The following is a 23,132-nucleotide window of genomic DNA, read 5'->3' on the forward strand; positions in this document are numbered from 1 at the left end:
ACGTTTCAATTCAACTTTCTTGGAAAAGTGTATAGGTATGACAAGGTCTCAGCTCGTCTGCCAAGAGGCTCCCGGCGGGGACGGAAAAAATATTCTGCGAGCAAAGCGAGCGGACGAGTGCGAAACTGGAGAATTCGGAGAGCAAGGCGATCGGGGCGGGACGCTCCGTCGCCGGGAGCCTGCTCGCAGGCTAGGTCTCGGCATAAACTTCAGATTCTAAATGGCACGTCGAGTTGCAAAAGCTAATTTTCATGCGCTTTTCCGTTTTTCATGCTCGCTTTAAATTCTAATTTTATTCAAGGCGTAAAACGGACTTCAAATGCCATAGCAATTTTAAGAGAAACGCCATTCAGGGTTGCAAACAGAAAGTTTGATCAAAGGCAATAACATAAGTCAACTCTTTCTTTACTTCTCCATTTGGGTTGTTTGGTTTGATCGCAGATCCAAAGCTAGTAGTAGTAACCGAAACGATTAACAGCAAGGAGAAGATAAAACTGAGCTGGTCCATGTTCAACCTAGAAAACAATAATAAGACCACAGAACATTCATTACCAATGACAAGAAGTTCAACAAACTTACCGAAAGTTGCTTCAACAACGATTTCGGTTTATGTTGGAAACAAACTGATGATTGTTAAAGAGGCAGTTTAAACGTAGAAAATAACAAAAAACTGACTTACTGTTTTCCGCGCTGTATATGTATCTATCTGTGCATAACCTGATACGCCTTTAGGTGAAATCGCTCTGAACAGGTTTTTATATACCGTGGAACTTCGCTATACCCACGAGAGTTAATTGTTTTCTATTTCGTCGCCTATTTTTTGCTTTGCCTTTGTTTCTATCAATTCAAAATATTTCTAGCTGCGTTCGGTTCAGTTTCTGCATTTATTAGTTCATTTTTGCGTACTTTTTTCCGTGCAGATTAAATGTAGATTAGTCTTTTCGCGTCGTGTTATGTAATCGCTCATTGTTAATTACGTAACCTCGTCAACTCTATTCTTTGAGAAACCAGAACCTGCAAGGGACCGCATACGATAAACGCTGGCAACGTAGGATATACAAGAGATCTGATTAGCCAAAAAAAAAATGTATGAAGACAAATAATAGACTGTAAGGCTGATAATACGTGAAAAACATTTCGAGACACCAACATGACAAGAACCGATTAAGTAGAATCGCAACAGTGGACAGCTGTTTCGCGCTTCTTGGGGCTCGTCAGCACTGTGTATAGCGAAGATATGTAACGCCAGCTCAACAGGCAACGCACATAAATTGCAAAAATGACCCGTTCACTATATCAAGCTCTGTACTTTGAACTCACTTGCGCCCCGAAACACGCGTTGCCACATCACGTGTTTCGGGGCGCAAGGAGACAAAGTGTAAAGATTGGTTTTTCGAAAAGCAAAAGAATAAATGTGGCTGGACAAGGCCAGCCTAAACATTTACACATTCAACCGCATGGCCAGTACCAACGTTTAAAACGCAGCGTATCAGATCTGAAAAGACCTACAGTCCGCAAATACATAAATGAGAAACCAGAGACTGCAACGCTTATCGTATGCTACTCTTGCGATCCTACTTTATCGATGTTGTATACTGTTGCGATTCTACATTATCGGTTCTTGTCATGTTGGTGTCTCGAAACGTTTTTCAAGTAGAATCAGCGTTACAGTCTATTGTTTTTCTATTCTTTTGCTCAAATTAAGTATATAGCGTTGCAGTTTTTCAATTTGTTTTCAGTCGTTTTCCTGGCGTGCCCTACCGATCTTGTAAGTAATCAAGCCTTCCTTTGTATGTTTTGCTGCTTTTTTTCATATTCAATTGTTGTTTACGTTCTTATTCATTAATTCTGTATTTTTACTCTGTTTCACATGTTTCAAGTGAATTGCTAGAATTGACAGGATTAAAGACGAATTCAGACCGTACTCAGTGGAGTGTTGTTTACACCCGCCTTACGATCACCATGTTAACACAGTTACGTCGTTATTATGGCCACTGTTTTTCTTCCAGCGAAACGCCCATACATTTTCTAATAAGAAAACCCCATTAATGCGGCCACCACGTTAATAAGACCAATAGCGCTAGCCACATACTGAAATCCTAACCTGTATAAACCTTCATAATTTTATCCAGTTACACGGCCATTAAAGCCAGTTATGTTCACCTTTCCAATGATAATATTACATGTAGTGAGTGAAGTTCCGATTTTTAAGAAGTACATCTGCATTCCGGATGCTTATAAAAGGACTGTTGTCTAGAAGCGCAATTGTAATACATTTGTTGAGACTTCGCTCGGTTTAGACCAATCATGAAATTTAATTTGGCCGTACCCTGTTAAGACGACTAGATTTTTATGGCCCGTTGGTGACCCTATTAACGGGGTTCCACTATAAGCAATGCCAATTACAGAAACCTTAATGACTACGCTATTTTGTAGTCTTCATGTAAGAATGTTTGGCGATCCTTGCCTTCTCTCCTCTTTGCTGCATGTGACTGGTTCTAAAACTGAAAATGACAATGGCACTGAAATGAACTCTTTTACTTCTGGCCACTTGCACAGTTCAGACAACTTTTACTGCACAATTAGTTTATCTCCACGAGCTAATTAAAGCAAAGGGAACTTGACATAGGCGATGAAATGCAATTGTTCTAAATTATTCAAAGTGGTCGGTTTGTGATTAGCGCAATCGCTAGTTCGCGCTGTGTTTCTTAACCTTATTCTTAAAAGTTTTATAAGTTTGAATAAAGTTAAATTTGTATGCATTTTTTTGTTTGCTCTTTGCTTTAGAAAGCTTCACTTAGAAACACTGAATTAATTTCTTTAGTTTCTGGAAGGAATTTACGACTTTAGTAAGGACGACATCGTAGCTGTAAGACGATAGTTTTACGTAGTAGTCTTGTACAACTATTCGCCCGTACGTACTATGAATTGATAGTTTAGTTGAAAATCTTTTTTATTATGTAACTTTAAAGATATAATATAACAAATATAATGATATAGTATTAGTCTAACAAACGGCTGGAATCTTTCCGCAAGCAAGTCGGATCCTCAGTGAAAGCTAGGCGGTTTTGGCTCGAAATCGTTACTCAAGAACTAAAATATTTCAGGCGTTATTATTCTAGGAAACAATAGAGAAGGACTTTCAAAAAGAAACTGTTACCTAAACTTGTCTAGGGTTGGTGCATGAAATCACAGACAAAGATCATGATAACAAATAGAAGCTAATAATAAATTTACTGGGTTGAGTCTTCTCTTTGGATATCTTCCACGATGAGCGAAACCTTCCTAAAAGCCTAGCTCTCTGTGAGAACTTAATGTTATCTGTAACATTGCTTCCTTTTAAGAAGTCCTAAACTTGAAACAAATAAATTTAAAATTGACAGCTGTCATTTCGAAAAAAAAAAACAAGTGCAACTGAAACTCATTTCACAATTGCTAGAACTTGTTTGCACCTGTGAAACTTTGAATCAGTGCATGCCCAACTACAATTGTCTTGGGTAGGCCTCTAAGAATCAACTTAATAAAAAAATTTTCATCGAACGAGAAACACTGAAAATTCGTCATAAAAGAGAAATTTAAGAAACTTTAAATCAACTTTAAAGAATATCCCTACCCCGGTAGGGGGGAGGGGGACTCCCATATGGAATGGACGGGGATGCTTGTCGTGTCGCTTAGGGGTGTAAATTTCCGATTTTGGTCTCGCTTAGGATGTTCTGGGCAAAATGTCATTATTTTTAGCCGTCAAGGTCTCGTTAAGGGTTGCACGCGAAGAAATAACAAAACAGAAAGACTTTTGATTCTTTATATTTACTCAATTCATATAAACAAATTCGCCATCATTAAAAGTCACTGTACTTTTTATTTGCCTGTTTTATAAACTGGTCTCTTTTAGGGGTTAAATTCAAAATTTCCGACGAGCATTCCCGTCCACTCCATATGGGAGTTCCCCCCCCCCCCCCGGGATCCCTACCTAACAAACGTTTTTGCATACCCAAATTCAAATTTTAAGGTTAATGTTGAGCACAACAATTATGATAGGATTCCAGGATTTTAAACAAATGAGGACAAAAGGTTACCTTATCAGGTCGGTTAGGCAAGTTTGAAATGTGTTGCTAAGGGATTATTCTTTGTCTCCAGGCATTCCTTTGATTGGACCTGACACGTAAAATGTTATCAAAATTGTGCCTAATTGTAGTCCATTGTTTAATGGTGTTAACCAGTTCCAAACTAACAATGGTTAAAATAAAGTATAATAATTTAAAAAATTACTTCAACCAAGGTTTATTAAATTGTTTTTATTTGTTGATCCTAACGTTTGGAAAACATAAAATTGAGCTATAAGCTTGAGTGTTCGTCTAATGCTTAATCATTAGATGTTCTCTACACGAAACACTAAGGTATCACTTACTAGTTTTATTTAAAATAACCACTATGCATTCCAAGAAACTATTTAAAGTAGATATTTCAGTGTATTTTGAATTAAACTCGCAGAATGTCAAACCAAGGTGATGTTTACCGTTAACAAAAGGGCGCAAAATATTTCTGAACACACCGATTTTATTTTGAATAAACATAATATTGACGAAATAATTCATTTGCTTGATAGACGATATGTTGCTCTCCCTGATTTTGCTAGTAGTTATTTCAAAAGAAACTGTTGTCACCATTGCACCGGGGAGCTTAATTTTATACCTGTGTACTTTACTTTCAAAAACCAAACCATTCTAATTTAGAAAGTGAAAACTTCTTCAGGTTCACCTTACGTTTCCTAAAATTTCTATTGTTATGACAAATTTCCCTTTTTTTTATCGTTTGTCGAATTCTTTTATGTTAAAGAAACAGGGCAGAGGTTCAAACAATGCCAGACGCCTTGATGGAATTCGCTAATTTTTCGCCTTGACACCTTTAGGCCGCACGGACTAAACGCGGAATTCATTTTTAAGGAATTTCGCGCGAAAATCTTCCAGTCGATCGTGTTTTTTTTTTAAGATTTTACCGCAGTCAGATAGAGTAACTTGTGTAAGAAATGCAAAAAAAAAAAAAGAAAAAGAAAAGAAAGAAAGAAATAAATAAAAAAAAAAGGAAAAATGGGGGTCATCGACTTCGTTTCAGAGATAAAGCGTGTGGAAAACTATCCTGATTTTTAAAAATTGGCGCACGTAATTCAGCATGGTCTTTAGAGGTTTATAGTTAAGGTATCATGGTAGGTGGATTGACAGTGTTTGGAAATCGCGCTCTTACGCCGGCGCTTTGAAAGAAAACCCCATCAACCTATACATTTTCTGACAGCTTAATAGTTATAAAATACAATCATATCTTTGAAATTTTCTAAAAAGTTATCGTCGCAGTGATATTAAAAGAAATTCCCAGAAACACTGCTTTGCTTAAACTGGTTCGCTTCCTGGCTTGAATTATCGGAGCGGCGCAATTTACATCGGAAATGTTTTCTGACACATCACCCTCAAAAATCGTGTCTGCAATTTTCTAGATGTGGTTTGGTTTTTTTTCTACACCCTCCTAAACTTTGATATTTTTAATGCGGACGTTTCCTTCTACAAAAGAGGCCATAACTTTGAAACGGAAGCGAAATTACACAAAGCCCGACACCCTTTTTCGAAGGAGGTATCCTAGAACATACCTGCCGATTTTCAGCTAATTCCATCGGAAGACGCGCGTAAACGAACTAAAAATGTTTGTCCTTATATGCAGTTTTATTTTATCGAGAAAAACACGAAAAACCTTTTATGAGATTTTTATGAATAGGTGTTCAAAATCCCCTCCGTACTGACAGATGACGGCATGGGTCAGTTTACCATAACAATGGGTTATGACAACTTGAAATAAACAGACGACTAATATTCTGGCGCGGAAACCCGCGTCGCAGTGAAGTCGTCCGCGAAGGGACAAACTACAAGTTGAACTGCCATGATCTTTTACTTAAAAGATTTCGTCGGCGGCATTGGTATTATGTTGCTTAAGTTTAGGCTCCTTCGTTCTCTAGACATTTTTTGAAACCATGCCTCGTGAAGCCAAAAAGCATGAAAAAGAGGAAATCTCGAGGTCTACCTTGTCAACATCTACATCTGCGCTTGACTCTCTCGTTGTGGAAGTTTCGGAATCGCGTCCGTTCTACAACAATTTTGTGCGACTAGCACTTGTTGTATTTTGTCCTTTAGCTTCATTGGCGGGACTAGTGTCCTTGAATTCCTTCGACCATTCTTCTTGGTTACAGTGCGACTCACGGTCGCTCAGAGCCAAAGATCTAGTTCGACGCTGAACCTTTCGGTTCCACCAGATTATCGCCTCCTCGGCGGTCTCTTCTAAGACGAAAATGGCCAAGAATTTTTCGTCCTGACATAAAGAAAATTCGACAAGAACGAAAGCCAACTTGCGATGAAACAACCAGATAAAGAACAGTTCGCGTGCACAAATGAAATATCACACCGCAATTCGCGCTACTTGTGGCAACTGGCGGTGAATTTTAATTAGAGGTGTCAACGCGCTGTAAGGGGTTAATAATATTCAACTATAGTTTGTTTGCTTTAACTTAAAAAGTAAAAAAGCCCTTTCCCCCATTCTTTTTGCAAAATATTTATCTCAGTCTTCTCAATTTGAACAGCCAAAGAAAGGGTTTTCGCATTTTTCGTAAAAATCCACCTACCATGATACCTCAAAAACATCGAAGGTGAGTCCACGGAGGCAAACGATCTTGGTCATATTTTGTAGAAGTGGGTCTTGCTTAAGTAATTCCAAATGTTAACAACGTTTTCACAAAACTTAACCCTTCAAGAAACATTTGAAACCACTTCACAGGTAAAAGAAGAGCTAAAAAGACGGAGTTCGATGGTGCATTTTGCAAAAAATTCAAACTTCTAATCGATAAATTTTCATCGGTAGAGAAAACGATTCATCAAAAGAAAAATAGGGGTCACCGAATGTCCAAGATCGTTCAATCCAGGCAAAGCTATAGCAATGGGCATCTGCCCTATCATTGCCCAATTTATTACTTGGCGCGCTTGATGCATGAGGTGGCGTGTGAATTTCCGAGCGCAGTAAGGATGCGCAGAAACAATTAGCTCAAACGTCCTTAAACAGCTAGACGCGCGCACGCTTTCACCTATCCGTTAGAGTCGCGTGTCTAATTGTTTATTTCTTCGATGACGTGTCACATTCAACACTTCGAACTGAAGAGGGGCAAGGCCCGAAACGTCTGCCAATTACATACTTATAATGTTATTTTGGCACCATTCTAGTGCTATTTATAACTTAAGTATCAAGTTCCCCAAGCTTTGGAGTTCCGTTCCTCTTTTTGCACTGTATTTACAATACCATCTGGCGATGACGACTTTTAAATGTATGACTGGGTGCGTCCTGGACGCCATGTTTTCTAGATATACATAAACAATTAGCATCACTAAACGCACAAGGAACTCGCAGAGTTTACAGATTCCAATGTATCAACAGAGAACACATCTCTTCCTGGTAATGACGAGTGTGTTCTCTGTTGATGCATTGAAGTTGCTTCCTCTCTGAGCTGGTTCACTTCACCATATGTAAAGTTTACGTGCATTTCGAAACTACTCATCACACTGTAGCCGAGAAAATCGCGGAACAAAAAGACCTGAAATATTCCAGCTGATCTAGGTTTGTTGCATGAGGCCAAGGTGTGCTTCGCAAAATAAGTGACGCGGAGTAAGACTGTCAGGACAATTTTTTCCGCCCTTCCGGTTCCTAGGCAAACCGGAAGTAACTTTCCTTTTCAAGATAACGCTGTTGTAATAAAATTCTGGCCAGTCTGATACGGATTTTTTAATCTGAGCTCTCTTTTGTCGTTTGATTTCTTGGAACCTGAGTTCTTACATGTTTTCTCGTAGAATTTTCACCACTTCTGAGTTAACCACTTCAATGTTGACCAAAGCTATTGAAATATCTCAGACTGTAAAAACCGGTGTAAATAAAGTACTTATTTTGTAGGAGAATGTTGACCTAAAGCCCCCCTCATCTCGGTCATCATTTTGCCGAAGATTTAGATGGCTGTCTTTGTATAAAATTGAACGCCTACACGATGCTGTATTGAGAAACCGCTTTTGAGCTGACGGGCCAACCTTGACAACCTTGCATACAGCTGATGCGCCTGAAATTTGAATTGGCCAATCGGGATTCAGCAGGAGGGAAAACTGTACTGTCCTGAAATCAAATGCTTGTTAACAGGAAAGGCAGTGAAGTCGGGCAACGTTTCTCACTACTGGAGAAGACAGTAAATGTTCACGAAAATTGAGTTACAATTCAAAGACCGATATCGGAACATGAAATATAAAACACTTTGTGAATCAAAGCTTTTAATTTTGGACTGAAAATAGGTCGCTCGCGTCTGACAAATTACTCTTCGATGGCTGTCACCAAGTACGACAATAGTTGTGTCATATTGAACAAAATATGCTGTGCCTCATCATATTAAGCCCAAAATGCTCGAGTTAAGTATCAGAAGAGGCCCAAGCAACTCCAGTATTGTCTTTATTTTTGTTAGTTGGGAACAAAAATACTATTCGCATTATGAACACTCACCTAAAGGCTGATGTTTATTCAGAGAGAAAGAGTGAATCTAGTGATATTCAATGGTGTCAACTCGAAAGCTTTTAAAAAATAGTACATATCAACCAGAGTTTTTAACGCTTATTTACATCGGTTTTTCTTTTAATTTTAATTTTTATTTTAAGTTACTAATTCAAAAAAGTAGGGATTACCGTACTCGTTTAGGGAAAAATTAAGATGTATGTCATTGTCCAGCTTGGCTTGAATGAAATCTATTATTGTTGTGCTTGCCGAAGCTAATTTCTTGAGCTGTCCATCTTAATTTAGACCGTTCAGGGTACCACCTTTTGGTCTGCCACCAAATAATAAATGCTAGAGAATGTCCAAAGAGATTTTTTCTGTGTGCGCACAGACTAAACTAGATGTGCGAGTGACTTCCAAAGAAAAATTACGCCAGTATGGTGTACATGAATGACAAGCCTTTAGAGAAAATAGTGATGATCTCTGAGCGGTATAAAATGTCATCCTGGAATCATGTAATCACTCTCAAGTCGGTGGAATGCCTACTTCCTCGTTTGGGGACTTGTTTTCATGAAGTCTCCGTAAAGCTCTCGAGCTTTCCGATTAAAACTCGTAAACTCCTAAGGGCATTCCATGAGCACTCCGGAAGCCTTCGAGGTTATTTCCGCTGGAGCTTCCGACACTGTATTAGCGGACGGAAGGCGAAAACGCGAATGAGGCCATGTGAAATCAATTTATTAATTAACCCAAAAAGAAGTGAAGGCATGATTGATCACCGCAGTTATGCACACAACTCAAGTAGTTGTGAAATTAAAGCCTGAAAAAATCTCCGCAGCTCAAATATATGATCATTCATGATATGAATTCGCACCTCGCCCCCAGGATTTCACCCGACAATATCTCCTCGCGGTTTATTTACGGTCTCGCTCGACGGACTAAGCGAAAGAAGGACTACTCGTAGTCCAATTTAGCCAAGCCTAAAAGCGGAACTTTCGTACCACGTTGCTCAGAGCCCGATTATGCTAACCCAGGATAAGGGAGAATTTTGATTTCAGTTTGTAACGTTGCGGTGAGGTTTTCTGTATGTTGTTTGGCCTTTTGTTTTGAGTTGATTAATCTTATAATACACAAAACAAAAGCAGTGAAAAGCATTTGTATTAAAGAAAAATCTATACTTCGGTTAACTTTTAATCCTAGGTTAGCGTTAACCCGCTTCCGAACAACCCGGCCCTGTTTACAACCACCTAAGCTGACATGAGCTCGCGATCCAGTCGAAAACCAGCACTCGGTCATAGGTCAACTAGAAAAAAACATGTGACCTAGATAAGCTTAAAGCTTGAGCCCATGATATGATCAGGTAATACTGGTCAGGGAATACCTTGTTTTTACAGTTGTCAATCGTCCTGTTTTTGACCATAAAACCCTGGCCAAACGGACTCCCAAGCGGTCGCAAGTAGCTGCAAGTCGAACTTAGGAGGTAGATAATTGCGTTGGGTGGCCAAACGGACACGCAAGTTTCCTCGCAAGTACACAAAAGCCGCAAAAAAAAAACCCATTTCAAGGCAGACATATCCTGTATTTCATTGGCTGATAATAGATTAATGGACGCCACTCCGTCATGCGCTGTGTAGCAGGAGCCCTAGCGTTCATCCAGCTTGAGAGTGGAAACAAACTGACCGGGGTAGAAAGAGTCGCTGGGTTTAGGTTTACTCGGTTCGTATCTTGTTGGGGTCAAAGTAGAGCCAGACACACGTTCCATTCCATAACATGGAGAATGATCACCGTAATTCCCCTTGTCAGTCGTGTGAAACCCGAAAAATCTGGTACCGTCTGACACACCATATCTGATATCACTGTCAGGCCCTTGTCCAATACTGACGTCATTTGCAACAGTGATTTCTACTGTCATCCTTACAGGCGCCGGCGGGAATCATGGAAACTTTGAGAAGAGCGGCGTTTCTTATTGAGCCTGCGTTGAATGTAAGTTGGTCAGCGGTAACTGTACGAGAACTGTCAATGTAGGACCCATGCGTCTCCAACCAAGAAGGAGTCATGGTTTGATGGTAAATCAAGTTTTCCTGAAAACGTCATTTAAAAAATAATCAAGATCGACTCTTAGAGTTAAGCTATAGCGGAGCTTCAGCTCGCTTAGCGGAGTATCATGGGTAAAAACAGTAGCCATAATCGGGGACGGAGACCGTAAGTCTCGGGATTCGCGCGCACCTATGATATGGGACAATTTTTCTATTTTTAGAACAAATTGCGCCATCCTGACGTCATATATCCGCGCGGATTCACGCACATGTCAGGGGCTCTCGCGTGGATGTTGTCACGTTGCGTGATCAAATGGTGAGAGTTGAGAGATTCTCTTGCGTATTTTTCACAGCGATGGCAGGGAATAAGGCAGGGAATACGAACCAGGGCGCTTATATGTAGTTTAATGCTCTGAGCTAACGGAAAAGGTGGGTTTTTCAGGGTCGAAAACAAGACTTCAATCTCGCGCTGGGAATGAATAATAAGATCTGCTCACGCTAGTTGTAAGCTCACGCATATGCTTAAGAATATAGCAAGAAAACTCTCTACTCTGGTATCGAGTTAATTTGTGAGTTTCTCAGACAATGTTTAATCATAACCAAAACCTGTTTTGATGGTTTCTTATTGTCTCTGCTCGTTTGGTGAGTTTGCAAAGGTTTTTGAAAGGAAAGTCTGACGCGTACAATTAGCTCATTTGCATAGTGCAGCTCGTGCACTTTCAAGTCCGAGTCGGTGTTTTCAATTGTCAACAAATCTTGACAAAGATTTCTTTCGTTATCTTTTGTGTTGAGATGCTGCAACAAATTTCACGAATGCAAAAAAGGCTACTAACATCAGGTGTGTTTCTTCAACATAAGCATAGTGAAGTTTTAGATTGCGAAAGTGAAAATAGACAAGGAGTTTTTATAACTCGATTAACAAAATCGAAATCGTTATTCCAAGTTGATTAAAGAAAGCGTCATCGTAACTTTGCTGATTATTTCTGCTTTATTCACATATTTTCAGTTTAGCTTTTAATATGTTCTCAAACATTTATCAATCTTAAACATATTTAAAAACTATAGAGTTATTGTTTGAGTTCGATGTACGCTTTCACACGAAAGTGCGGTGGAAGTACAATTTGTCATGTTTACTGACTGTACAAAACACGCATCGGCGGGCGCTCTCATTCATCGACCAAAGAGAATTTACTGGATTTTTACACGAATAAAACTGAGCAGTATCTACGGACGTAAAGTTATTAAGCCTCGATGAAACATCAAGGGTTACTGACAATTCAAGCGAAACTCAAACTAGCAATTATTTTGTTTTACTTTTCGGTCGCGATAGACTGACAAATTCCTCGCAAGCGTGTGGCAAGAGGAGTTATGAAACTATGAAGTCCTGAAGCTCTGCTATATCTAAATATATCCAGCTAGTTTATTGCTGTGTAATGGAAAAGCTGTTAATCTTCAACATATGTGAAATTTAAAGTGGAGTAATGTACCGCTCATGTAAAAGAAGCATCAGTCGGAACACAACTTGCTTACGACGAAAATACTTAAGCAAAACTCCAACAGACGTAAACGCGTTGAGTTGTGGGGCAAAAACACGAAACATTTCGGGAATTTCGGATGCCATTTCCCCGCGCGACATCTGCACAAATCCTCGCAGCATGCACCCGCGTGTGCCGCAGGTGATGGCGCAATTTGTTCTAAAAATAGAATTATTGTCCCATATCATGGGGACAACCCCAATACTTGAAATGGCGCGCGCTTACGGTCTCCGTCCCCGATTATGGCTCCTGGTAAAAATTAATAGCGAAAACTTGCAGGTAGTTTTCCATCAGACATAACTAGAATAGGTAATTGAAATCACGAGTGTCCGAGCAAACCACTTGACTCACCTTTACATTACAGAAATCCGCTGAACGTACCGACTGCTCACAACAGGAAAGAGCGACCTAAATAAAAAGAAAATAAACAATTAGTCGTTGAATAATGACAGGGGATACTCCACAAACATTTACTTAGGGGAGTGTGAGCCGCTTCTTGAAACATTTGCCTTCAGTTTCAGACCAAAAGATGCTTTTTTAATTACCCTATCTGTGGCTTAACTTAGTAATTGATACCTATTACAGACCAAATTCTACTCAGGAACCTTTTGCGTAATTATTTAAGAAGGCCCTCAAATAAGATTGATAGAAACGCATCTTTCAAGAGACGAATATCAATAAGGATAAAAATATCTTCTTCCAAGACTTACACATAAAGCTGACTAAGGCGTACAAACCATACTCTATTTCAAAATGTTAAAAATCGATACCCTATTTCAGACCAAAACGGCTAAAAAGCCAGGCGCTTTGGCGCCGCACACAACTGTTCAGGGGAGAAGGGTAGATGCCATCCCCAATAAGTTAATTTCAGAGTTTTGAAAAGACTCTTTACTCTAAGGGGCTGAAACTTTCAGTAGCTGTTCATTAACCCTTCTGTATTTTTACCTCCAGCTTTCTTCATCAAATTGCAAATATTTACGAATTTGTACATTTCATAACTATTCCGGCTTGATTTTGTATTGAGCTCCGTTATTTCTTGAATTTTTAAGGAAAATAGTAGCTAATAGTGAAATCCAAGATAGCGGATCTAAGATGGCTAGTCAAATGACGTCATAATCAACAAAACTGGTATGATCTTGTACAGCAATCTCAGGGCTATCCGGAATCAATGTAATTACCTTATCTCGCTGAACGAAAACCCAGGGGAGGGGTTCCATCCACCCACCCCCCTTGGTACCATGGTGGGGGTATGAATTGGCTTGTACGTCCGAGGGCTCACATACAAGGCGAGACTCCCGGACATTCATCACGATCGTCTCTAGTATAGCGTAGTTTTCTTTCAATGAATGACCAGGTTGATTCCATCACTGTACCAGATCATCCAAAATTCCTGCCTAGACTAAGTTCTAAGCTAGTTTTTGGAATCTTGTTCTTTCTTAGTTTCAGTGTTCTAATACCAACTCATCAGGGGTACCCAGCGGATCGATCGTTTCGGTAAAATATCTGTTCGGTAGGTCTTTTAATTTAGTTAATCACCTCTCAGATTTTCTCTGGGGAATTGTCACCTCGTACTTTCGTCATATGAGAAAATTGATGCATTTTGTATTGGGATTGGTAAGAAAAGAGACGTTTCGGGTACCGCTCATCTGTTGTTTTCGGAAAGGAGGAAGTGAAGCGCACGGCTCAAAATATAGGGGTTTACTATAACCTTATAACTAAATAACCCTAACAACAAATCTAAACCTACTACAGCCGCCGAACATTTCCTGTCCTCTCCTAACCACACTGCTAACGACATGCAATTAATCCCCATCGAAAAAATCTTTTCGAACCGAGGCTCTATCCGTAAGGCCATGCAAGCTTTTTTAATTCAAAAAAGGCAGAACAATTGATCCTGATGGTCTGAACATCCGCGAAGAAACATATTAATTGTTTCCATTTGTTTTCTTTTATTATGTTCTTTTGTCATGTTATCTATTTTTATTTTACCGTATGCTTATCTTTAATTTACACTGTCAATTACTTTTACGTATTTCCGGTATTACGAAAATATCGGCTACATAAAGAAACGTCCCAATGTAAAATTTTCATTGTACCTGAAGAAGGCTGGTTTGGCCAGCCGAAATATAGTACATCTTCAAAAAATCATCCTACGTTGTGTCGGTTTTTGCTTTTGTATTCTTCATTTTATATGTAAAGCTGATTAGATCACTGTTGATCCAACGTATACCAGCAGGATCATCGTTCCGGTCGCTTGCTTGAACATTTTATAGTCAAAATAGGGACAGGTGGCGGGCACTAGTGGACGACCTATGTTCCATCAGGAACGAAGGGGGTCGAGTTAGTGAGTGAGTGATGGTTTTCGGCAAGGCAATATGACCTAAGGCTTTCGGGAAATGGACTAAAAAGTCCAAACAAGTTCGACAGGACTAGCTTTAATATGACCAAACAAATTAAAAATAATATATCTCGGCCTTAAATTAACCCAGATAGATTTAAAAGTACTAAAACAGCGTTTTAATATGAAGAATTTCAGACAAACCTTCGTTGGGTTCCCCTGCAGCTGACACAACAAAATTTTTTAAATCAAAAGACGCGGCTGCTAATAAACTTAACTCACATTGCACATCCGCGGGCAAAGGAACAGCAGCAGTAAAATCTGCATATTCACGATATATATTGAGCCATCTTTCGATGTACTCCGAACTGCGAGGGACAAACAGAAAGTATAATTGCTACATGAATATATCATAGACGCTTACAGTTAACAAGAATACTTTTGCGTTTATTGTTCCGAGTTCTCTTCTGCGAGTTTTCTCAGCAGGTCTTTATGGCAAGTGTGTTCAAAAAAACTGTGAGGCAAGTAATTCCTGATGCAAAAGGTCCTATGGAGCAGTAACCTTCACCTACGCATTCGCCGGAATTTCTTACTGGAAAAAATTGAGGCTGCTGTTTAGATGTGTAAATCACTTATCGTTCAATGTCTTCAATACGTCAACGTCTCATTCAAAAGAGCAAGAAGACAACAGCTAAATGTGTCGCTAAAATGGCAAAAATAGAAACTTTCGCAAAACCTACTTGTGTCTGTAAGAAAAGAAGTGAATTTATCGTCGAGCACCAGTTAATCTGTGTTACGCGGACTTTTGCAAGGAAATGATTCACAATAGCCGGACTAACATTCGTTTCTTAATTTGTCTATCACCGCTCAGTTGTGTTTGCTCAGTCTAGTTTACTGTGGTATAACTGCAACTGAGTGTGATTCTCGCTCAATAAATTAACAAACGAGACTGCTATCTCTTCGAAATCAATGGGTAACAGGGAACAATTTGTTTATTTAATATTAAGTTCAGTTAAATGATTCCTTTATTTGTTCATTGAAAACTATATGTGGTAGGTCGAACTGAAGAAACGTTTTCAAACTTTGTTGTATATACGGAAAATTAACTGTTATTGTCATAAGTTAAGCAACAAATTAAACTGCCAGAAATTTTTCTGACATCTTTGAGAACTTTGCGCCTGTATTTAAACATTCATAACTGCTTTTAAGGATGAATTTGAAACTTACAAAGTGTGTTTATAAACCTGAATCTACACTGACCAAATTTTTCAAAGCCTGGTAGCATTAGTTCCTTTTGTCTTGTGGTGTATTTGATCAATTTTGGATGTACTTTTTGGATACATAGATTCTTTTTCAGGAAAACGGTTCTGCAAATGTAGAAAGTATGGTTAGACCAATAGGAAGGCTTTTAAAATGAGTTAAGAGAAAATGTTTTCAATTATTAGGGACATTGAATTGCTGGAATGGTTTGTTTTGTTGCTCATGGTGTATGAATTCAGCTGCACTTCTTCTCAACGTATCCCTTCTCCTGTAAACATTATACTAAGCACGTCCGCCCCAGCTGAGCTTCAGGGAGAATATGAATAATATATTATCCCTGAAAAATATTTAAAAATAGCAGAGTTTATACTTGTGATTTCTTTCCCTACCCTATAATCCTCGCACGTACAAGCTGTCGTGAAGACGTCATTTGATCGGCAGTCTTCGATCCGCCATCTTAGATCAGCCATCTTGAATTTCACTATTTTCTTAAAATGTCAAGAGATACGGGAAATCAGTACTTAAGAATCAAGCCAAAATACTTTTTGAAAGTAGAAATTTAAGAATTTCTGCATTTAATGAAGAGAACTGAAAAAAAAAGAGAATCATGTCAAGAAAGTTGATGTTTGACCAGACCTACATGAAGTATGCAGTAACCATGGCAACGTCAAAAATCGTAGACACACTAATGACATATCAAAATGTCCTTCAAAAATGAATGAACAGCTACTGAAAGTTTCATCCTCTTAGAGTAAATCGTCTTTTCACAACTTCAATAAAAACCTTATGGGGGTGAGAGGGGGGCATCCACCCCTGCTTCCCTTGTAGTCCAAGGGCTAAAAAGACCAAAGTGACGAGATTTTCTCTTTTCTTTTGTCCATTCTCAACTTTTATATTAAAGAATATGTGTGTTTTCTCAACGGCCGTCCAAATATAAGATGAAACTTTAACTGTTGAGGGGGAAGAAAGGCTCTATGTCTAAAGTACTGCATTGATTGTTCAACAAGTTGCAATTAATTAAATTTATCTCTTTATAACTTTCCCGACTGACCGCTCTACATTGATGACAGTTTCCAAGGTCGAGATACACTCATGCAGTACATTAGACATATAGCCCTTGTTTTTCTCTGTCCAGTTGAAGCTTCATCTTATAATTAGAAGAAGGCTGAGAAAGCACAAATATTTAATTGAGGTTAGTAACGGAAAAAAAGAAAATCTCATTTTGTTCTTTTAGCCCTTGGACGTACAAGGGGAGGGAGGCCCTGGATGCCAACCCCCCTCCCCCACCCCAATAAGGTTTGTTCCAAGTTGTGAAAAGTCGATTCACTCTAAGACGCTGAAATTTTCAGTAGCTGTTCATTCATCTTTCGCGGACATTATGGTATGTCATTTGTGTGTGTACGATTTCTGACGTTGCCATGGTAACCTCAAACATGATGTAGGATTGCCCAAAAATTAACTTTTTTGACATAGTTCTCTATTTTTTTGGCGGACCCAATTAAGATGGCGGATCCAAGAGTGCTGATCAAATGACGTCTTCACGACAGCTTCTACTTCCAAGGGCTAGAGGATCAGGGAAAGAAATCTCAACTATAACTCCTACTATTATCCAAAATTTACAGGGATACTACATTATTAAAATTCTCCCTGAAGCTCGGCTGGGGCGGACGTGCTTAGAATAGTGTTTACATGAGAAGGGATACGTTGAGAAGAAGGTCAGCTGAATTCATACGCCATTAGCAACAAAACAAACCATTCCAAAAAATTAATATCCCTGATAATTAGAACATTTTGTCTTAACTCATTATCAAAGCTTTTATATTGGTCTAAGGATATTTTCTGCTTTTGCAAAAACGTTTTCCTGAATAAAAATCTATATATCCAATTAGTACATCCAAAAGGAATTGATCAAATACCTACCCCACAACACAAACGGAATGAACTAGCGGCTAGTTCTGACTTTTAAAAGCAATTTGTCTTTCATTTCTATTTGTTTCTTCATGAATTGAAAATTGTGCAAGGGAATGAAGAACACAATCTTCATTTCACGTCTGGGTATCAATAGATAAAAAATAAAATTAAGCGGGGGCAAAATTTACCAGAACTTCGGGTCATGTAAGTTAAAAAAAGGCCCAACCTGAATAAGGTTAAGCGAGCGATCGTCCATGGCTTTGAATAATTTGGTAGGCGTAGTCAGGTTTATAAACACACCTTGTCAGTTTCAAACTCATCCTTAAAAGCAATTATGAAGGTTTAAATGCAAGTGCAAAGTTCTCAGAGATGTCAAAAATGTTCTGCAGATTAATTTGTTTCTTAACTTATGACAACAACAGTTAATTTTTCGTATAAACAACAAAGTTTGGAAACGTTTTAGTTTCGATTGTTTTTCTCCAGTTCGACGTACTACACATGTTTTTGAATGTACAAAGAGGAATCATTTAACTGAACTTAGTCTTAGATAAACAAATCGTACCCTGTTACCCATTAGTTTTGATGAGATAGCAGTGGCGTTTATTTATTCAGGGAGAATCACACTCAATTGCAGTTATGCCTCAGTAAACTAGATTGAGCAAACACAACTGTGCGGCTACAGACAAAATAAAATAAGAATGTTAATCTATCATGAATCATTTCCTTGGAAAAATCCGCGTAACACAGGTTAACTGGCCTTAACAGACACAGGTATGTAAGCTTGAAGTGCCCAATATGTGTTTAATTTTTAATCCTTATTACTGCTTTCGATTATCATCTTCTGTTTTAACATATTGTTGTTTTCCTGCTCTTTCGAACAAGGTTCTGGCGTATTGAAGACCTTGAACGGTAAGTGATTTAAACATCTAACAGCAGCCTCATTTTTTATCCTAAAAGATTCCTGCGAATGTGTAGGTGAAGATTAATGTTTTGTGGGACCTTTTTCATCGGAAATATTTGCCTTGGAGTTTTTTTGCACACTTCCCATTAAGAAAACACGCATAAGCGAAATTTGGGATAATAATCAGTCACACCAAAGCATTCGTGTTCACTGCAATCGTCTATGATACGTACATGTAGCATTTTTTATGGTTCATCCCTCACAGGTCAAAGAATATCAATCTTGAAAGATGGCTCAATATCGTGTGAATATGCAGATGTTACTGCTGTTGTCTCTTTGCCTGGTGATGTGCAATGTGAGTTAATTTTAATACCAGCTTCCTCTTTCATTTAAGAACCTTTGCTATGAATTGTCGGGAGAACAGTGAAACTAAGAACGAGATTTTAGCAACAAGCTGAGCACTTAGCCCGGCAGGAATTTTGGAAGGAACTATTTCAGTCATAGAATCAACATTTGGACTTTTATAGGTTTGTCTCAGAAGAAGAAGATATTTTTATCCTTGTTACTCTTCTTCTATTGAAAAGTTTGGTTTCATTAATCTCATTAAAGGCCCTGCTCAAATAATTACGCGGAAGGACATTTTTCCTGGATAGAATTTGGTCTGTAATAAGTAACAATTACTAGGCTAAGCGTCAAACAGGGAAAGAAAATGACATCTTTTGGTTTGAAACTAAAGGCAAAGGTTTCAAGAAGTGGGTCGCACACCGCCACCCATATTTTCGTGGATTACCCACCTCTCAGTATTAAATTACTAATTGTTTGCTTTCTTGTCGCTTAGCTCGCTCTTTCCTGTTGTGTGCAGTCAGTATGTTCAGCGGATTCCTGTAATAAAGAGGTGAGTCACGTGGTTTCTCGGAAGCTAGTGATTCCAATATTACCTATTCTAGTTATTTTTGGTGGAAAACTACTTGCAATTTATATGCTATCAAGAGCCATAATCGGGGACGGAGACCATAAGCGCGCGCCATTTCTAGTATTGGGGCTGTCCCTATGATATGGGACAATTTTTATATTTTTAGAACAAATTGCGCCATCGCGTGCGGCACAGGCGCGTACACGCTGCGTAGATTTTTGCGGATGTATCGCGGGAGAAATGGCGTCCAAAATTCCCGAAATTTTTGATATTTTTGGTCCACAACTCAATACGTTTATGATTATTGGACATTTGCTTGACTATTTTCGTCCGCGTAAGTTGCTCCAATCTGAGTGAAGTAAGACCGTATCGAATTTAGACATGGCCCCGCTTTATATCACTAACCAAGTTGGGTTTCCGCGGTTTCTTTTACAAGAATGTTACTCAACTATAAATTTCACATATAATGAACGTTAAGAGCTTTTCCATAACAAAGCAAAAAACTAGTTGGATATATTTAGATATAACGGTGTTTTATAACTTCAAGGTTTCCCTCCTCTTACCAGACGCTTGCGGGGGTTTGCAGGGCTGCTGAGCTGAGGTATAACTAAATTGTACAAGTTTTAATTACTTTTTTAATGACGTTTTCAGGAAAAATTGATTTACCATCAAACCATGACTCCTTCTTGGTTGGAGGCGCATGCGTCCTACATTGACAGTTCTCGTACAGTTACCGCTGATCAACTTACATTCAACGCAGGCTCAATAAGAAACGCAGCTCTTCTCAAGGTTCCCATGATTGCCGCCGGCGTCTGTAAGGATTCAACTCCGCTGACCGTAGAAATCACTGTTGCAAATAACGTCAGTATTGGACAAGGGCCTGACAGCGATATCAGATATGGCGTGTGAGACGGTACCAGATTTATCGGGTTTTACACAACTGACAAGTTGAATTACGGCGATCATCCTCCATGTTATGGAATGGAAGGTGTGTCTGGCTCTACTTTGACCCCAACAAGATACGAACCGATTAAACCTAAACCCAGCGACTCTATCTACCCCGGTCAGTTTGTCTTCACCCTTAAACTGGATGAACGCTGGGGCTCGTGCTACCTTGCGCATGACGGAGGCTTCGTGAGGACCGCTGACTACAACAACCGACTGATGCGCAGCAAGGGACTCACACTTGAAGTCTACAAACATGATAAAGGAGAGAACGTTGGAATCAAGTACATCAAGGTCGCCATCAAGCAAGATGCTTAGAGGGAGAAATCTTAAAACGAAGCACAATCAATGTATCCGGCATCACTTGAATTGTCGTGAATTGACCGTAAGGGAACGATAGCGGTAGAAAATCAGAATAAAAGTAATATTGGGAGTTGATTATTTGTGAAATTATAAACTGATGGAAACTTTAGTGATAAAATGAAATGTTTGCTTCGGGTTATTTAATAAATAATAAACAAGGGATTTACTTAGAAAAAGATGCTTCATCCTAAGCCGTCCTAACTCTTGCTTCTCGTGGTAAATAATAACAATTCTCTGTGTGTGTGTGTTCAGTTTAATAACAATACTAGAAGGCGACGTTTTGACAGCGGAGAAAAGGCGTACGGGCACCTTCGGACTTGGGAGAGGGAGGTGGGGCGGTGACCTTATTAACCCCCCCAAAATACACAATGCCCTAAAGCGTGAGTGTCGTTCAAACGTGCTCAATTCCTAGTAAAAACAAAAACGTTCACAATTTTCACGTCATAATGAAACTGTTATCATTCCAAAAATAGTTATTTTGAAACCTCGCATACTCTATGACCTAGCTCGATCGACAACCTAGTAAAATCAGAAACTCATAAGAGAAACAATTAATTCTTCCTTGTACGAAGAGTTCAAGAAAATTTTAAAGCGGCTCTTAACTATGGCGCCATTCCAAGCGGCTCTTTCCAGAGCCACCACAAAAAGTCTTGGTCTTCGTTTGCTTTGATTCTTTTGTCATTTTTTTGTTGATGGAAATAATGTCCGTCTCGTGGATTTCCATGATATACATTGGAACGATAAATGGCTTTTCCAAAACAGAATAACTGGATCCTTCATGATCATTTGACCTGAACTCCGTTTTGACAAGGCAAACGTCGATCAGAGAAAGAAGCCTTCAAGCCTGGCCTTGACTAACTTTTAGAATGTTTTCTCTCAAGTACTTTTGTCCGAATCGTCAGCGCTCTGCTCGAAAAATTTCAAAAATTTCTGAAACTGCGCAGCTCGAGTCAACAAACACGCGATAGAAATCTCGAATTGTTTGATATATTTTCTGTTGTGAAATGAAGTGGTTAGCTTCTTCGTGCTTAGGATAGTCGATTCATTCTAAGATGCTGCAACTTTCAGAAGCTGTTCATTCATCTTTCGCGGACATTATGGTATGTCATTTGTGTGTCTATGATTTTTGACGTTGTCATGGTAACCACAACATCATGTAGGTCTGCCCAAACTTTGCAAAGCCTTAATGTTGCAAGAAGAACTGGTGCTTTTGTTAACATGGACAACGAACGTGACTTCTCAATGGTAATTCTAAGGCAAACGTCTGATAGCGGTTGCTTTTGCCCATGACTTGTCCGTGCATCATTAAATACATTTATTAGAAAACCGCTCAACATGCAACTAATCATTTTCCTTCATTAGAGTGTCAAAACTGCAGATGACAAAGCTGGATTTTTGCCCTTCACAAGAATTTCATACATTTTAGTCTCTTTGACATCGTCTACTTTCCAAACTTTGGCACGAGCATTTCTAGCTGGTATTCTGCTTAATTAATTACCAAGTATGAACTGATTATCAGCGACCTATTCCTGGTGGATGTTTGTATGTACAGCATTTCTGTCAGCGACACTCGCAGGAACTTCAAAGCGGAATGAACTGTTATTGATAATGTAAATAGACTAGATTGCTAATCAGGCCCAGGCTTTTTGGGGTCTTGTGGGGCCGAAGCCATGGACTTTCCTGGCCCTCACTCCGTAACTATTATCTATAGCCATGAAACCTGGGAGATTTAATGTACTTCCATAAATATTTCCTTTTGGGCGCAAAATAAGAAGAATTGGCGTCATTCTCAAACAGCCCCCATATTAGATCCGCCTTTTTGGCAGGATTTTATGATTTTTGCAAAATCTCAGAAAACCACTAAAAAGCGATAAAAAAAATAACTTTGTCTAAAGGAGTAAAAGTTACAGCAAGAAAATTGATAAATGAAGTCTTGTTTTGAAAGTTGAACAAAAACAAAAAAAGCAATTGACACAAAGCTCCCAGATACATTTTAGGAAAATTAATCAAATTTGGGATTCATTAATTCAACAACATTAAAGTTACAAGCGGTGAAAGTTGTTGAGGGCCCAATAAGACTCTCCCAATCGCACTCCGGTCTGAATAGGGTTAAAATGAAACTGGACCCAAACACGTGCCTTACTTCTTACAATACCTGTTGAATCAGATGATGATGATACAATTAATAACCCAAGCAACGTACAACGTTTAATTTAGTCACACTTGGGAAAAGACTAATGGCTTTAGTTGAAAGCCCAATCTCCTTAATATGAAGAATTTCAAAGCATTGCTAGTTTTTCTGGATAAGATGCTTGTCCACTGCACGTAATCCTCAAGCATTTTGGTGTGCTACCGTACAGTTCGCCGGTTCCCATTTGCA

At 39.0% G+C, this 23,132-nt stretch overlaps 1 pseudogene across 1 annotated transcript; it reads left to right on the forward strand.

The window, feature by feature from the left end:
• Positions 1-18,366: 18,366 nt before the first annotated feature.
• Positions 18,367-21,873, forward strand: LOC145494890 (uncharacterized; annotated as a pseudogene). The gene is made up of 5 exons (XR_014050343.1): positions 18,367-18,401; positions 18,513-18,539; positions 18,797-18,886; positions 19,370-19,426; positions 20,096-21,873. The product of XR_014050343.1 is annotated as an uncharacterized LOC145494890 (transcript).
• Positions 21,874-23,132: the final 1,259 nt, after the last annotated feature.

The sequence above is a fragment of the Orbicella franksi genome, chromosome 8 (assembly GCF_964199315.1).
Source record: "Orbicella franksi chromosome 8, jaOrbFran1.1, whole genome shotgun sequence".
Classification (NCBI taxonomy): domain Eukaryota; kingdom Metazoa; phylum Cnidaria; class Anthozoa; order Scleractinia; family Merulinidae; genus Orbicella; species Orbicella franksi.